Source organism: Rhinolophus ferrumequinum, chromosome 14 (genome assembly GCF_004115265.2).
Source record: "Rhinolophus ferrumequinum isolate MPI-CBG mRhiFer1 chromosome 14, mRhiFer1_v1.p, whole genome shotgun sequence".
Classification (NCBI taxonomy): Eukaryota; Metazoa; Chordata; class Mammalia; order Chiroptera; family Rhinolophidae; genus Rhinolophus; species Rhinolophus ferrumequinum.
The window spans coordinates 31,705,117-31,718,625 of NC_046297.1; the positions used below are offsets into that span (position 1 = coordinate 31,705,117).

Sequence of the window (13,509 nt, forward strand, 5' to 3'; positions counted from 1 at the left end):
TGTCTATAAGAAACAGACATGAAAGTTTGTCAAATTTTGATTGGTGAATTGAGAACTTTTAAAGAAATGCTAACTAACATGAGTGGATTGGGGGTTCCTAATTTCTATTACAAGTTGATGTTGGCAGTGAAGGTTTTAATGGAAGTACAGACTAATAGAGATGTGACCATTTATAACATGTATGAAAAACCAGCATTAATTGCTAAGATATGTATGCCACATTAATATACAGTGAACATCTTAATAGTGACCATTTTCATTTTAAATATAAAATGTCTCATGAATTATGATATGAGGTTAATTGAGAGAATCATTATGTTTAAAAGATATGGTCAGCAACACATTAAATTACACTGAACTAAAGTGTGGCTTCTAACAGAAATGTTTAACATAACTTGTTCTAGAGAAATGTATCTATGTAAGAACATCCAGAATTCTTTCCCTCTCCAATATGGATGAAATATTTCATGAGTACCTTCTGTTCAGCTCTATTATGATATTTACCATACTGAGATGCATTTATCTATGTATTTCTCCTCCTTCAAATTCTTTGCTCTGATTTTGGGGGAATCTTTATGCTGGTGCCTACATTCATAATACTTCTTTTAGGACTCAATATTATTGAGCTCCTACCAAAGTATAATGTTGGGTGTCATGGGTAATGAAAAGACGAATAAAGAAAAACTTGTCCTCTCCAGATATTTATGTTTGTATAGGAAGCAGACCCAAAAACACTAGCTTAATAATATGCAAGTCATACTACAACATGACCTAAAAGCAAAAGTGCAGGTAGAATGATGGGGGAAAATAAAGGCTGAGACATTTAATTTGGACTGGCTTGGTATGAAAGACTCACAACAGAACCAAAATATGAACTGAGACTTCAAGGAATAGTATTCCACAGGCAGGCCAACAAGCCAAAATTAATCAAGTTAATGGAGGATGGTGATGTTTAAAAGGTGAAATATGTGAGATGGCACATGGAAAAAGTTGAAAACGTAATTAACAAAGTATTTGATAATCCTATGATAGAGGTATTTCTAAGAAACTTATTAATCACTTAAGAGGGAGCACATACATATTTGAAGGAGAGAGACGTCACAATAGATTTTTCCCAGGAAATTATGGGTAGAGCATATAGTGTGATGGTGGGAGTAGGAATAGATAGGGTTGGAAAAGTGAAGAATGGGTTGGACTGGAAAAGGCTGCTTGTGTCCTGCAAAGAAGACTAAATTTCATATTGAAGGCAGTGAGGCATCACTGAAAGGGGAAATAGGGATAAGACTTATGTATTAGAAAGGTCATTTAAGTAAATTGAGGAGGATAAATCAAACTGATGAAGTATGGAGCAATTAGATCACTGCTTTAGTAATTCAAGGAAACAAATGAGGAAGGCTTGAACCAAAACTGAGACCATGAGGTTCAAGAGAAGGGAACAGATTTGGGAAATACAAAAAACATCACATTAGTTATCCCTCACCACCAAATTCATTATATACACTGCAGCCGTCTAGAATGACTTCTATGTTTCCAGTTAGGAATATCACTGGAGGAAGATGATATCATTAATTGAGTTATAGAACATATAATATTGTTTAAATGCATTTAGTGGTTATCTTGAATTTTTTTAAAATAGAGGTTCTCAATCCTGAGTTATTCATTTCTGTTCATCTCTTTGTTTTTGTATGTCATCACCAAGTAGTTTTTCAAGAAGACACATGTGGTTTATATTTTCTGAGTTACTGCATGGTGAAAATATTTACCTGTTTTCTTTTTATACTTGGCATTATCTTCAGGCCTTGAAAGTGAAGGCAGAGAAATCAAATGTTGACATGATATTTTTGTTATTTTATGTTTGTTTTTCTAAAGGGATACTCAATGAGGTTTTTTCTTGCCCTTGAAGTTTGGTAGTATTTTCAGAATATTTCTTTCGGTTGAATATCCAGTATCAAATTTCTGTGAAAGTGACATATCCTTTTGACCTCAAAATCAAGAATTACATACAAAAATTCTTTTATATATCTTTCAATATTTTTCAAATCTATATGAAGCTCTGACAATTAAGTTCGAGAACTCATACAAGAAAAAATGCTACGTACCTCATTGCCGAAAATCACTGTGGTCACCTTCGAAGTACTCCCCTTGGGAATCTATGCACTGATGCCAGCACCTAGTCCACCCTTCAAAGCAATTTTGGAACTCTTTTTCTGGAATGTCCATCAGAGCTGTGATCATATTACCCTTGATGTCCTGAATGTCTTCAAAAGGTCTTCCTTTCAAAGTTTCCTTTATCTTTGGGTAAAGAAAGAAGTCACTGGGGGCCAGATCAGGTGAGTAGGGAAGTGTGTTCCAATACAATTATTTGTTTACTGGCTGAAAACTCCCTCAGAGACCGTGCCGTGTTTGCTGGTGCGTTGTCGTGATGCAAGAACCATGGATTATTGGAGAAATGTTCAGGTCGTTTTTGTCTAACTTTTTGACACAGCCTTTTCAGCACTTGCAAATAGTAAACTCGGTTAACTGTTTGTCCAGTTGGTACAAATTCACAATGAATAATCCCTCTGATATCAAAAAAAGTTAGCAACATTGTTGCAACAAGTTCGTGAAGTCAATTGTTAGAACTTCTATGTTCTGTTTTCTTAATGAATTATGTATTTGTCAATTTTATTTGTTTTTCCTCATATCTGTACATCTTCCCATAATTATTTTGGTTTCTGTGTGTGTGGTTGTTCTGGGCTATTCAGTCTATCTCTTGTTATGTATTTCTGATTGTCAATTTACCATTTTTTAGCTTTAAATGAGGCTTTTACCTCTGTAATGTTTTTATTTCTATTCAAGCCATTTCCTGAATTCTTCCAGCTTGCTTTTCATCTCTTTCAGTTTTTCTTTTTTTAATATAGTTTTTCTTTCTCGGGGATTTTCCCCGAGATTATATTGCCTATTACATACCTAAACCTACCCTCTATCTGTTTTATTATTTTTTCTTTCTTCTCCCCATTTCTATGACTAGGTCCCTTTCTGATTCCTTTATGATTATAATGAATTTTAGTGAACCTAATTATTTCATTATATAAATAATAATGTGGGGAGGGCAGGAGGTAGGAAGTGAGGTGGAGCAGCCCACAGTTTTGATTTAGGTACATAATCTGAATATTTGTTACTAGGTAAAACAAGATCTCATAAATCATAGTCTCTCTGGTGATATCACAATTGCTGTCTCCTCTCCACTCTTCACTTTGCCTTACCTCCATCAGTCTCCTTTGAAGCTAGGTTGTAAGTAATATAAATGGCATTTCACTTTACTGCTCATCTTTATGGTATCAAATAGATAACATGTGGGTACATTTTCTCCTCCTCTGGTGACCCATGATTGCGCCCTAGAACTTAGAGCTCTTATCAGAAAATTATTATATAGATCTTTCAAAACTGTGACATTCGTGGAGAAATCTAGAATTAATTGAACTTTGAGGATAAATTTGTTGGTTTTCAGTATCTTCCTTGATATCTTCCAAATTTCACAGTATTTGGCAAGTCTACACCATACGAGGAATGACAATTAAGTTTGCAAACTGGCCACCATGCCCTTACATTGGCAGCACTGTAGAAAATAGTTCAGTAAGGTTTGATTACCTTGGTACATCAGTGTCTCACAGCTGTGCTTATGTCGACATGTGGCAGTGTCTTGCTGGGTGACATTTGTTATTGTTGTTGCGTGTTTTTGTGTGCTATCACGAGAATGTCTGAGCTTGAATTAGAGAAATGAAAAAACATTAAATTTCTTGTTAAACTTGACAAGAGTGGAATTGAAATCAGGGACATGTAAGTCCAAGTTTATGGGGATAATGCCATGAAGAAAAGAGCAGTGTACAAATGGATTACATGATTTTTTGAGAGGAGAGAATGATGAAGAGAGGTCAGGGCGGCTAGTAAAGAGCAGAACTGACAAAAACATCGCAAAACTTCATCGAATTGTGCAACAAAATCATCAGTTAACTGTGAGAAACATAGCAGACAAAGTAAACATCAATAGAAAAACAGGAAAATCTTAACTGAAAATCTTGGCATGAGAAAGGTGTGTGCAAAAATGGTCTCAAAGGAGCTCACCGATGAACAAAAGCAAAGGAGACTCGAGGTTTGCCAAGGCCTTTGGAGAGGCAAGATGATATTTTGGGCCATATTATCCCTGGTGATGAAACGTGTGTGTACCAATACTACCCTGAAACAAAGCCTCAAAGTGCACAATGGAAGTCAGCCAATTCTCCATGACCAAAAATAATTTCATCAGTCCAAATCAAAAGTCAAAATGATAATGCTAACTTTTTTGATATCAGAGGGATTATTCATTATGAATTTGTACCAGCTGGACAAACAGTTAACCAAGTTTACTGTTTGGAAGTGTTGAAAAGGCTGCGTGAAAAAAGTTAGATGAAAACGACTTGAACTTTTTGCCAATAGTTCATGGCTCGTGCATCAGGACGATGCACCAGCTCACATGGCACTGTCTGTGAGGGAATTTTTAGCCAGCATACAAATAACTGTATTGGAACACACTCCCTACTCACCTGACCTGGCCGCCAATGACTTCTTTCTTTACCCAAAGATAATGGAAATGTTGAAAGGAGGCCTTTTGATGACATTCAGGACATCAAATTTAATACAATGACAGCTCTGATGGCCATTCCAGAAAACGAGTTCCAAAATTGCATTGAAGCATGGACTAGGTACTGGCATCAGAATATAGCTTCTCAAGGAGAGTACTGCAAAGTTGACTATAGTGATATTCAGCAATGAAGTGTGTAACTTTTTCTAGAATGAGTTCATGAGCTTGATTGTCATACCTCGTATTTTGTACTTAGGGATTGTGACCATGTTCTTCTTTCATTGAGGCTGGATTTTCCTCCGTATATATTAATTTTAATTTTATTTTAGTTTCATGTGTATAAAACAACATAGTGATTACACATTTATATACCTCACAAAGTGATAACCCTAATAAGTCTATTACCCATCTGACACTATACATAGTTATTACAATATTATTGACTATATTCCCTATGCCATACTTTATATCCCATAACAATTTTTAAATTATAGTTAACATTCAATATTATTTTATATTAGCTTCCAATGTACAGTATACATTGATATACTATATATCTTAGACATGTATAGAATTTATGAAGTGATATTTCCCATAAGTCTAGTACTTATCTGACAGTACACATAGTTTTTACAATATTATTGACTATATTCGCCATACTGTATTTTAAGTCTCTGTAAATATTTTGTGACTACCAATTTGTACTTCCTAATCCCTTCATCTTTCTAATTCATCCCCCAAATCCCCTCCCATCTAGCAAGCATCAGTTTGTTCATTGTATCTATGAGTCCATTTCTGGGTTTTTTGTTCATTTATTCTGTTGTTTAGATTCCACAAGTAAGTTAGATTATATGGTACTTGTCTTTCTCAGTTTGACTTATTTCCCTGAACATAATACCTTCTAGGTTCATATATGTTGTTGCAAATGGTAGGATTTCATTCTTTTTCATGGCCAAGTAATACTCCATTGTATATATGTACCACCTCTTCTTTATGAAATTATCTATTAATGGGCATTTTTGTTGTTGCCATATCTTGGCTATTGTATGTAGTGCTGCAGTAAACACAGGGGTGCATATATCGTTTTGAATTAGTGTTTTGAATTTCTTTGGATAAATACCCAGGAGTGGAATTGCTGGGTCATAAGGTAATTCTATTTTTAATTATTTGAGGAACCGCTACACTGTTTTCTTCCTTCCTTTCTTCCTTTCTCTCTCTCTCTCTCTCTCCTTTTTTTTTTTTTACCTCTATACTGTTTTTAGTAGTGGCTGCACCAATTTGCAATCCCACCAATAGTGCTCGAGGGTTCTCTTTTCTCCACGTGCTCACCAACATTTGTTGTTTGTTGACTTATTGATAATGGCCATTCTGACAGGTGTGAAGTGATAATTCATTGTGGTTTTTATTTGTACTTTTCTGATGATTAGTGACATTGAACATCTTATCATATGTCTATTGGCCATCTGTATGTCCTCTTTGGAGAAATGTCTATTCAGGTCTCAGCCCGTCTTTTAATTGTATTGTTTAGTTTTTTTGGTTTTGAGTTGTATGAGTTGGCATATATATATTTATATATATATGAGTTGGCAACTATATTTATATATATTATAATTATATATATATATATAAATTTTAGATATTAACTTCTATCAGATGTATCATCGGCAAATATCTTCTTCCATTCTGTAGACTGTCTTTTTGTTTTGTTGATGGTTTCCTTTGCTGTGCACAAAATTTTTAATCTAATGTAGTTCCATTTGTTTACTTTTTGTTTTGTTTCCCTTGCCCAAGGATATATGTCAATAAAAATACTACTAAGGATAAGGTCTGAGATTTTGCTTTCTATATTTCATAGGAGTTTTATGGTTTCATAGAGGTCTTACATTTAAGTCTTTAATCTATTTTGTGTTTATTCTTGTGTATGGAGTAAGAAGGTGGTCAGGTTTCATTTTTCTGCATGTATCTGTTCAGTTTTCCCAGCACCATTTATTAAAAAGAGTTTCTTTACCCGGATGTATATTCTTACTTTCTTTGTCATAGATTAAATGACCATATAGGCATGGATTTATTTCTGAGCTCTCTGTTCTGTTCCATTGATTTATGTGTCTGTTTTTATGCCAATATCATGCTGTTCTGATTGCTATAGGCTTGCAGTATAGTTTGATATCAGGTAGCATGATATCTCCAGCTTTGTTCTTCTTTCTCATGATTGCTGTGACTATTTTGGGTCTTTTATGGCTCCCTACAAATTTTAGGATTATTTGTTCTAAGTCTGTGTAAAATATCATAGGTATTCTGGTAAGGATTGCATTGAATCCATAGATTGCTTTGGGTAGTATGGACATTTTAACTATATTATTCTTTCTATGCACGAGTATTTTATATGCTTCCTTTTATTTGTGTCTTCTTTAATTTCTCTCTTCAGTGTCTTATAATTTTCTGAGCATAGGTCTTTTATTTCCATAGTTAAAATTTATTCCTAGGTATTTTAGTTTAGTTTTTGATACAGTTGTAAATAGGGTTGTTTTTTAATTTCTCTGTGTGATAGTTCATTATTTGTGTATAAAAATACAACAATTTTCTGAATATTAGTTTTGTGTCCTGCTACTTTACTAAATTCATTTATCAGATCTACTAGATTTTTGGTGGCATCTTTGGAGTTCTCTTCTATAGTAACTGCAAATAATGACAGTTTTACTTCTTCTTTTCCAATGTGGATACCTTTTATGTCTTTTTCTTGTTGCTATGTCTAGGACTTCCAGTACTATGCTGAAGTGGTGAAAGTGGACATTTCTTTCTTGTCCCTGATTTTAAGTAAAATGCTTTCAGCTTTTCCCCAATGAGCATGATGTTAGGTGTGGGTTTTTCGTACATTGCCTTTATTATGTCGAGATATGTTCCTTCTATTCCCACCTTGCTGAAAGTTTTTATTATAAATGGATGCTGGATTTTGTCCAATGTTTTTCCTGCATCCATTGATATGACCGTAATATTTTTATTTTTCATTTTGTCTGTGTGGTGTATCACATGAATTGATTTGCAGGTATTGAACAAACATGGCATATCAGGAATAAACCCCACTTGATCATGGTGTATGATCTTTTCAATATGTTGCTGAATTTGATTTGCTAGTATTTACTTGAGGATTTTGCATTTATGTTTATTTAGAGTATTGGTCTATAGTTTTCTTTTTTTGTGTTGTCGTCTGCTTTTGAAATTAGGGTAATAGTTGCCTTGTAAAATGAGTTTGCGAGACTTCTCTTGAAATTTTTGGAATAGTTTGAGAAGAATAGGTGTTAATTCTTTTTTGAATGCTTGGTAAAATTCACCTGTGAACTCTTCTGATCCAGGAGTTTTGTTTGTTGGGAACTTGATTATTGATTCGATTTCATTAATAGTAATCAGTCTGTTCATACTTTTTGTGTCTTCTTGATTCAGCCTTGAAAGATTGTATCCATTTCTTCCAGATTGTCCAATTTGTTGGCATATAGTTGGTCGTAGTAATCTCCTAAAATTTTCTGCGTTTCTGTGTTGTCCATGGTCTCTTCTCTTTCATTTCTGATTTTATTTATATGGGTCCTCTCTCTTTTTGTTTCTTCTTGTTGAATCTGATTAAAGCTTACTCCATTCTGTTTATCTTTTCAGAAATGCAGTTATTAATTTCATTGATCTTTTGTATTTTTTTTGTAGTTTCTATTTCTTTTATTTCCACTCAGATCTTTATTATTTCCTTCCTTGTGCTCACTTTGGGCTTTGTTTGCTCTTCTTTTGCTAGTTCCCTTAGGTGTAAAGTTAGACTGGTTTTTTTCCCCCAGATTTTTCTTATTGAGGTAGGCTATAGGTTTCCCTCTTAAGACTGCTTTCACTGTGTCCTGTATATTTTGGTTCATTGTATTTTCATTTTTATTTATCTCAAGGTATCTTTTGATTTCTTCCTTGATCTCATTATTGACCCATTTATTATTTAGCCTCTATGTGTTTCTGTTATTTTCAGTTGTTTTTTCTTGGAAATGATTTGTTTTTTCATACCATTGTAGTCAGAGAAGACGCTTGATATGGTTTCTATTTTCTTAAATTTATTGAGACTTATTCTGTGGCTTAACATTTTTCCATTTTGGAAAATGTTTCATGTGCACTTGAAAAGAAGAAAAAATAGAGAACCATATGATTTCACTGATATGTGGTATATAAACCAAAAACAACAAAAGAAGAAGACAAGCTAATGAAAAACAAAAACTCACAGACACAGACAATAGTTTAGTAGTTACCAGAGGGTAAATGGGGTAGGGGGTGGTAGATGAGGGTAAAGGAGATCAAATATATGGTGATGAAAGGAGAACTGACTCTGGGTGGAGAACACACAATGTGATTTATAGAGAATGTAATACAGAATTGTATAACTGAAATTTATGTAACTTTACTAACAATTGCCACCCCCAGTAAACTTTAATTAAAAAATAAAAAGAATGTATGTTCTTCTGCTTTGGGGTGCAATGCTCTAAAAATATCAATGAAATCCATCTGGTCTACTGTGTCATTTAAGGCCTCTGTTTCCTTGGTGATTCTGTCTGGAAGATCTGTCTATTGGTGTCACTGAGGTGTTAAAGTCCGGTACTATGAATGTGTAACTGCTGAGTTTTATCTTATGTCAGTCAATATTTGTTTACTAGGCTTATGTACTTTTCTTGGATTTATCCCTTTATTGTTATATAATGTCTTTCTTTGTCTCTTATCAGTCTATTTTGTCTGATATAAGTATAACAGCTTTTATACTGTTTTCATTTTTATGAAATATCTTTCTCCATCCCTTTACTTTCAATCTACATATGTCTTTAAATCTGACAATATAGAATGGGTCTTGTTTTCTTATTTATTCAGCTACCTTATGTCGTTTGATTGGAACATCTAATCCATTTACATTTAAAGTGATTATTGATAGGTACATAGTTATTGACATTTTTTATTAATAATTTTAATCTTCTTTTGCTTGTTTGTTTGCCTTCCCCCTTCTTCATAAAGAAGGGTTTTTAAAAACATTTTTGTAATACTGACTTGGTGGTAATTATTTCTTTTAGCTCTTTCTCATCTGGGAAACTCTTTATCTCTCTTTCATTTTGAAAGGATAGCCTTGCTGGGTAGAGTAGTTTTGTAGGCTCTTGCTCTTCATCACTTTGAATATTTCCTGTCACTCCCTTCTGTCCTGCAAAGTTTCTGTTGAGAAATCAGCTGGTAGTACTATGGGAGGTTCTTTGTAAGTAACTAGTTTTTTTTCTCTTGCTTCTTTTAGTATTTTCTCTTTGTCTTCAACCTTTGCCATTTTAATTATAATGCGTCTTGGTATGGGGTTGGTTGGGTAAATATTGTTTGGGCCTCTGTAATTCTTGTGCTTTATGTTTATTTCCTTTGACAAGTTAGGGAACTTTTCAGTCATTATTTTTTTAATAGGTTCTCAATCTCAACCTTCTCATACTATTATGCTGTGAATGTTGTTATTGTTGATGTTTTCCCAAAGGTTCCTTAAACTATATTTTTTTATTCATTTTTCTTTTTATTATTCCAATTAAGTGTTTTCTGCTATCTTGTCTTCTAAATCACTGATTCAATCATGTGCTTCATCTAATCTGCTGTTGATTCCTTCTAGTGTATTCTTCATTTCAGTTATTGTATTCTTTATTTTTAACTGGTTCTTTTTTTATGGTTTCTATTTCCTTCTTTATGCTTACTATATATTTGTTGAAGTTCTAAGTTCTTTAAGCATTTTTATAACCAGTGTTTTAAACTCTGTCTCTGGTAGCCTTCATTTTATTTAGTTCTTTTTTCTGGAGTTTTCTCCTGTTCTTTTATGTGGGTCATGTTCCTTTGTTTTCTCATTCTGGCTGCTTCCTTGTCTTTACTTCTATGTATTAGGTAGATATCCTATGATTCTCAGTTTTTGCCAGGTGGCCTTATGTAATATATATGTCCTGTTTGGTCCAGTGGCACAGTATTCTTGATCACCTGTACCTGTGTTCCAGGAGGGTCCCTTGTATTCCCGTTTCATGTGAGCCTTGATTGCTTTTGTTGTGTCAGTGGATGGGATTGACTTTTAGGCTGACTGGCTATGCCTATCGTGTATAAGCTGTTGTGTGGTAGCTTACCCCTTAGAGGGGGATTCACTTCAGCAGGCTCTTGTGTCTGTTGAGACCACCCTTTGGGTGTTCTGCTTGTGGAACTAATTGGGCAGTGCTCTGTTGTGGTCTGAAGCCAGCCTCTGTGTATGTTGTTTCTAGTGTCTCTTTGGAGGGGTTCCTATTCAGGTAATTTCAGCCTTGCCTGTGACAGGCCTGTGGCTATTTGGTAGTAACTACAAAGATATTTGTGGTTGGTTTCTGCTTTTGGTGAATGTGGAGGCATGTGGAAGTGGCCTTGCTACGAATCAAGGCTGGCTGCTTAGCAAAAATCCTATCACCTCCCCCACCCCAAGGCTTGTTGACACCTGTCAACTACCCATAAGTGTTAGCTGCTGAAAGGGCCTTGCTAGGTGCGTGGTTTGGGCTGGTTGACCAGGTGTGGAGAGTGACCCAGGAAATACAGCGCTAGCTAGGAGGAACCCAGAGAATCACATGGTGTGGGTGGTGGTTTTTACAAAGTTAATGTAGATTCAGGTTTTGTACCAGTGCTGAGCCTGTGATGATTCCTCAAAATGCTCTGAAAACACTGCAGCCAGCCATTGCAGTCACCTCAGGGCAGTGCCTGGCCTGTGACCACTTTGCAAAAATTCACTGAGAACACTAAAACCAGTCACTGCTCATCTCAGGTCTACAGATTCCCAAGGTCCATCCAAGAGAGACTACAGCATCACCTGTGGCTGACTGCCCATTCCCAGACTGTCATGGGCCATCTGCTGCTGTGAAAGACTTCCAAAACTTATGAGGCAGGTTTGGCCACCCACGAGCCGAGATTGCCTCTGGTGATACAGCACCAGAGTGCCTCTGGTGATAGGGCAGGGCCCAAGGAGTCACCAGGGTGGTGCTCATGCATGGTTTTTATCACATCAATGCAGTCTCAGATTTGGCCCTTTGGGGAAGGGTTCAACACAGAAAAGATGGAGCCCTCCTGTAGGCTGCACATGAGGTGGGCTCCACATAGGGCCAATGACGGATGTTCCTCCTGAAGCCTCACAACTAAATCTTTCCCTGTATTTCTCTGACACCTCTTGAGTGGCCCCTCCACTCAAGCTCCTCCACTGGCTCCTCCACTGTAGCCCACATGAGTGTTTGCAAATGAGTTTGTATGTGGGCTCTTTAAGAGGAGCTGCCTTCCGTCTCACTGGGAAAGGTGGACAGAGTTCTCATTGATTTTTCCTGCCTGATATGGGGTCTCCTCTTTCCAGTACAGGACTCCTGGGCTGGGGAGACTGGTGTGGGAATGGGACCCATCTATCTTCAGGGGGGAGCCTCCACCACTGAGTTGTCTCTCCTGGTGCTCAACCACTACCTGTGGGTTTGGGATAAATGTGTTTCACGTCTCTGCCTCTTTGATTAGTCTCCATGTGGCCTCTTCTTTTTATCTTAATTTATAGGGGTTCCATTCAGCTAATGTTCAGATGATTCTTGAGGTTGATTGTTCTTTAATTTAGTTGTAATTTTAATGTGATCCTGGGAAGTAGGAGGCATAGCATTTAACTATTCCATTATCTTGGACCTTAAATCCATATATATTCATTTAAAAAAATAACTTTTGCTGGATTTTTTAATAGAGAGGAGTGGAGTAAAAATATCTTTAATATAGTATCTAAATCTTATCTTTAAACCTATACCTTAGAAAGGTGATTCTGACAGTAGTATGCAAAATAGATTACACTGCTGATATCAAAAGTTGGTAGTTAAGTAGGAGGCTCTCAGAATTATCGAAGGGACTACAGTAAAGTGTGAACTAGAATATTATCAATGAATTGGAAAAAAGTGTGGTTTCAAAACTTTTCTTTATTAATAATTGATAAAACTTGGTAAACGATTGGACAAGTAGATGAAAAAGGAGAAATAGTAACATAGAATTTCAAGGTTTCTGATTGTAGTGTCTTGAAGAATATTAGTGTTTTAACTAAAAGAGAACACTGGAGGAAAGACAGAGTTTGGGCTGCTGTCAATGAGTTTGCATTTGGACATACTAAGTTTGAAGATGTTTGGTAGACAGTTTGAAAAATGGTTTAATAGTTCAGAAGTGGTAGTTGAAAAGTTGGAATAAATAGTAGTATGATGTGGGCAAAAAGTAAGACTGAGGAAGGTGAATGAATATAGCATATGCATTAGGATTAAATGTGACATTGGGTTGACAATGGCCTCCTATGGTTGAAGTTGACAGGTATGTCTCTTAGTTGCTAAGGGACTGATTTGAGCACAGCATTTACAGTGAGACTATTGCACAGACTTTTCCGGATACAGGCTATATTACCCAGTAGACAGAATATGTCCAGATGACTCAACAAATAGAATAAACCTAAAATATGTAAATAAAATTACCAAAGGTGTGTGTGTGTGTGTCTAAAATTTTGAAAGTTGAAAGTTTAGAAAGTTATGTAAGCAGAAATCACATAAAAAAACAGAAATTTTTATTCCTTTGAAAATTTTACAGTTTATTCCATTGGTCTATGTGTCTGTTTCTCTGCCAATTTTCGATTGTTTTGATTATTGTTGCCCTGTAGTACAAGCTGAAATCAGGGTGCGTGATAACTCCAGCATTGTTCTTTTTACTTAGGATTGCTTTGGCTATTTGGGGTCTTCTGTGGTTGTATACAAATCTGATGATTTTTTTGTTGTATTTCTTTGAAAAATGTCATTGGGATTTTGATAGGGATTGCATTCAATCTGAATATTGCTTTGAGTAATATGGCCATTTTAACTATGTTGATTCTTCCACTCCACAATCAC

General features: G+C 35.5%; 1 protein-coding gene across 2 annotated transcripts in view; it reads left to right on the top strand.

Annotated features, from left to right (window-relative positions):
* Positions 1 to 13,509, top strand: part of SLC26A7 (solute carrier family 26 member 7) — a 445,736-nt gene that overhangs the window by 379,681 nt on the left and 52,546 nt on the right. The window lies entirely within an intron of this gene.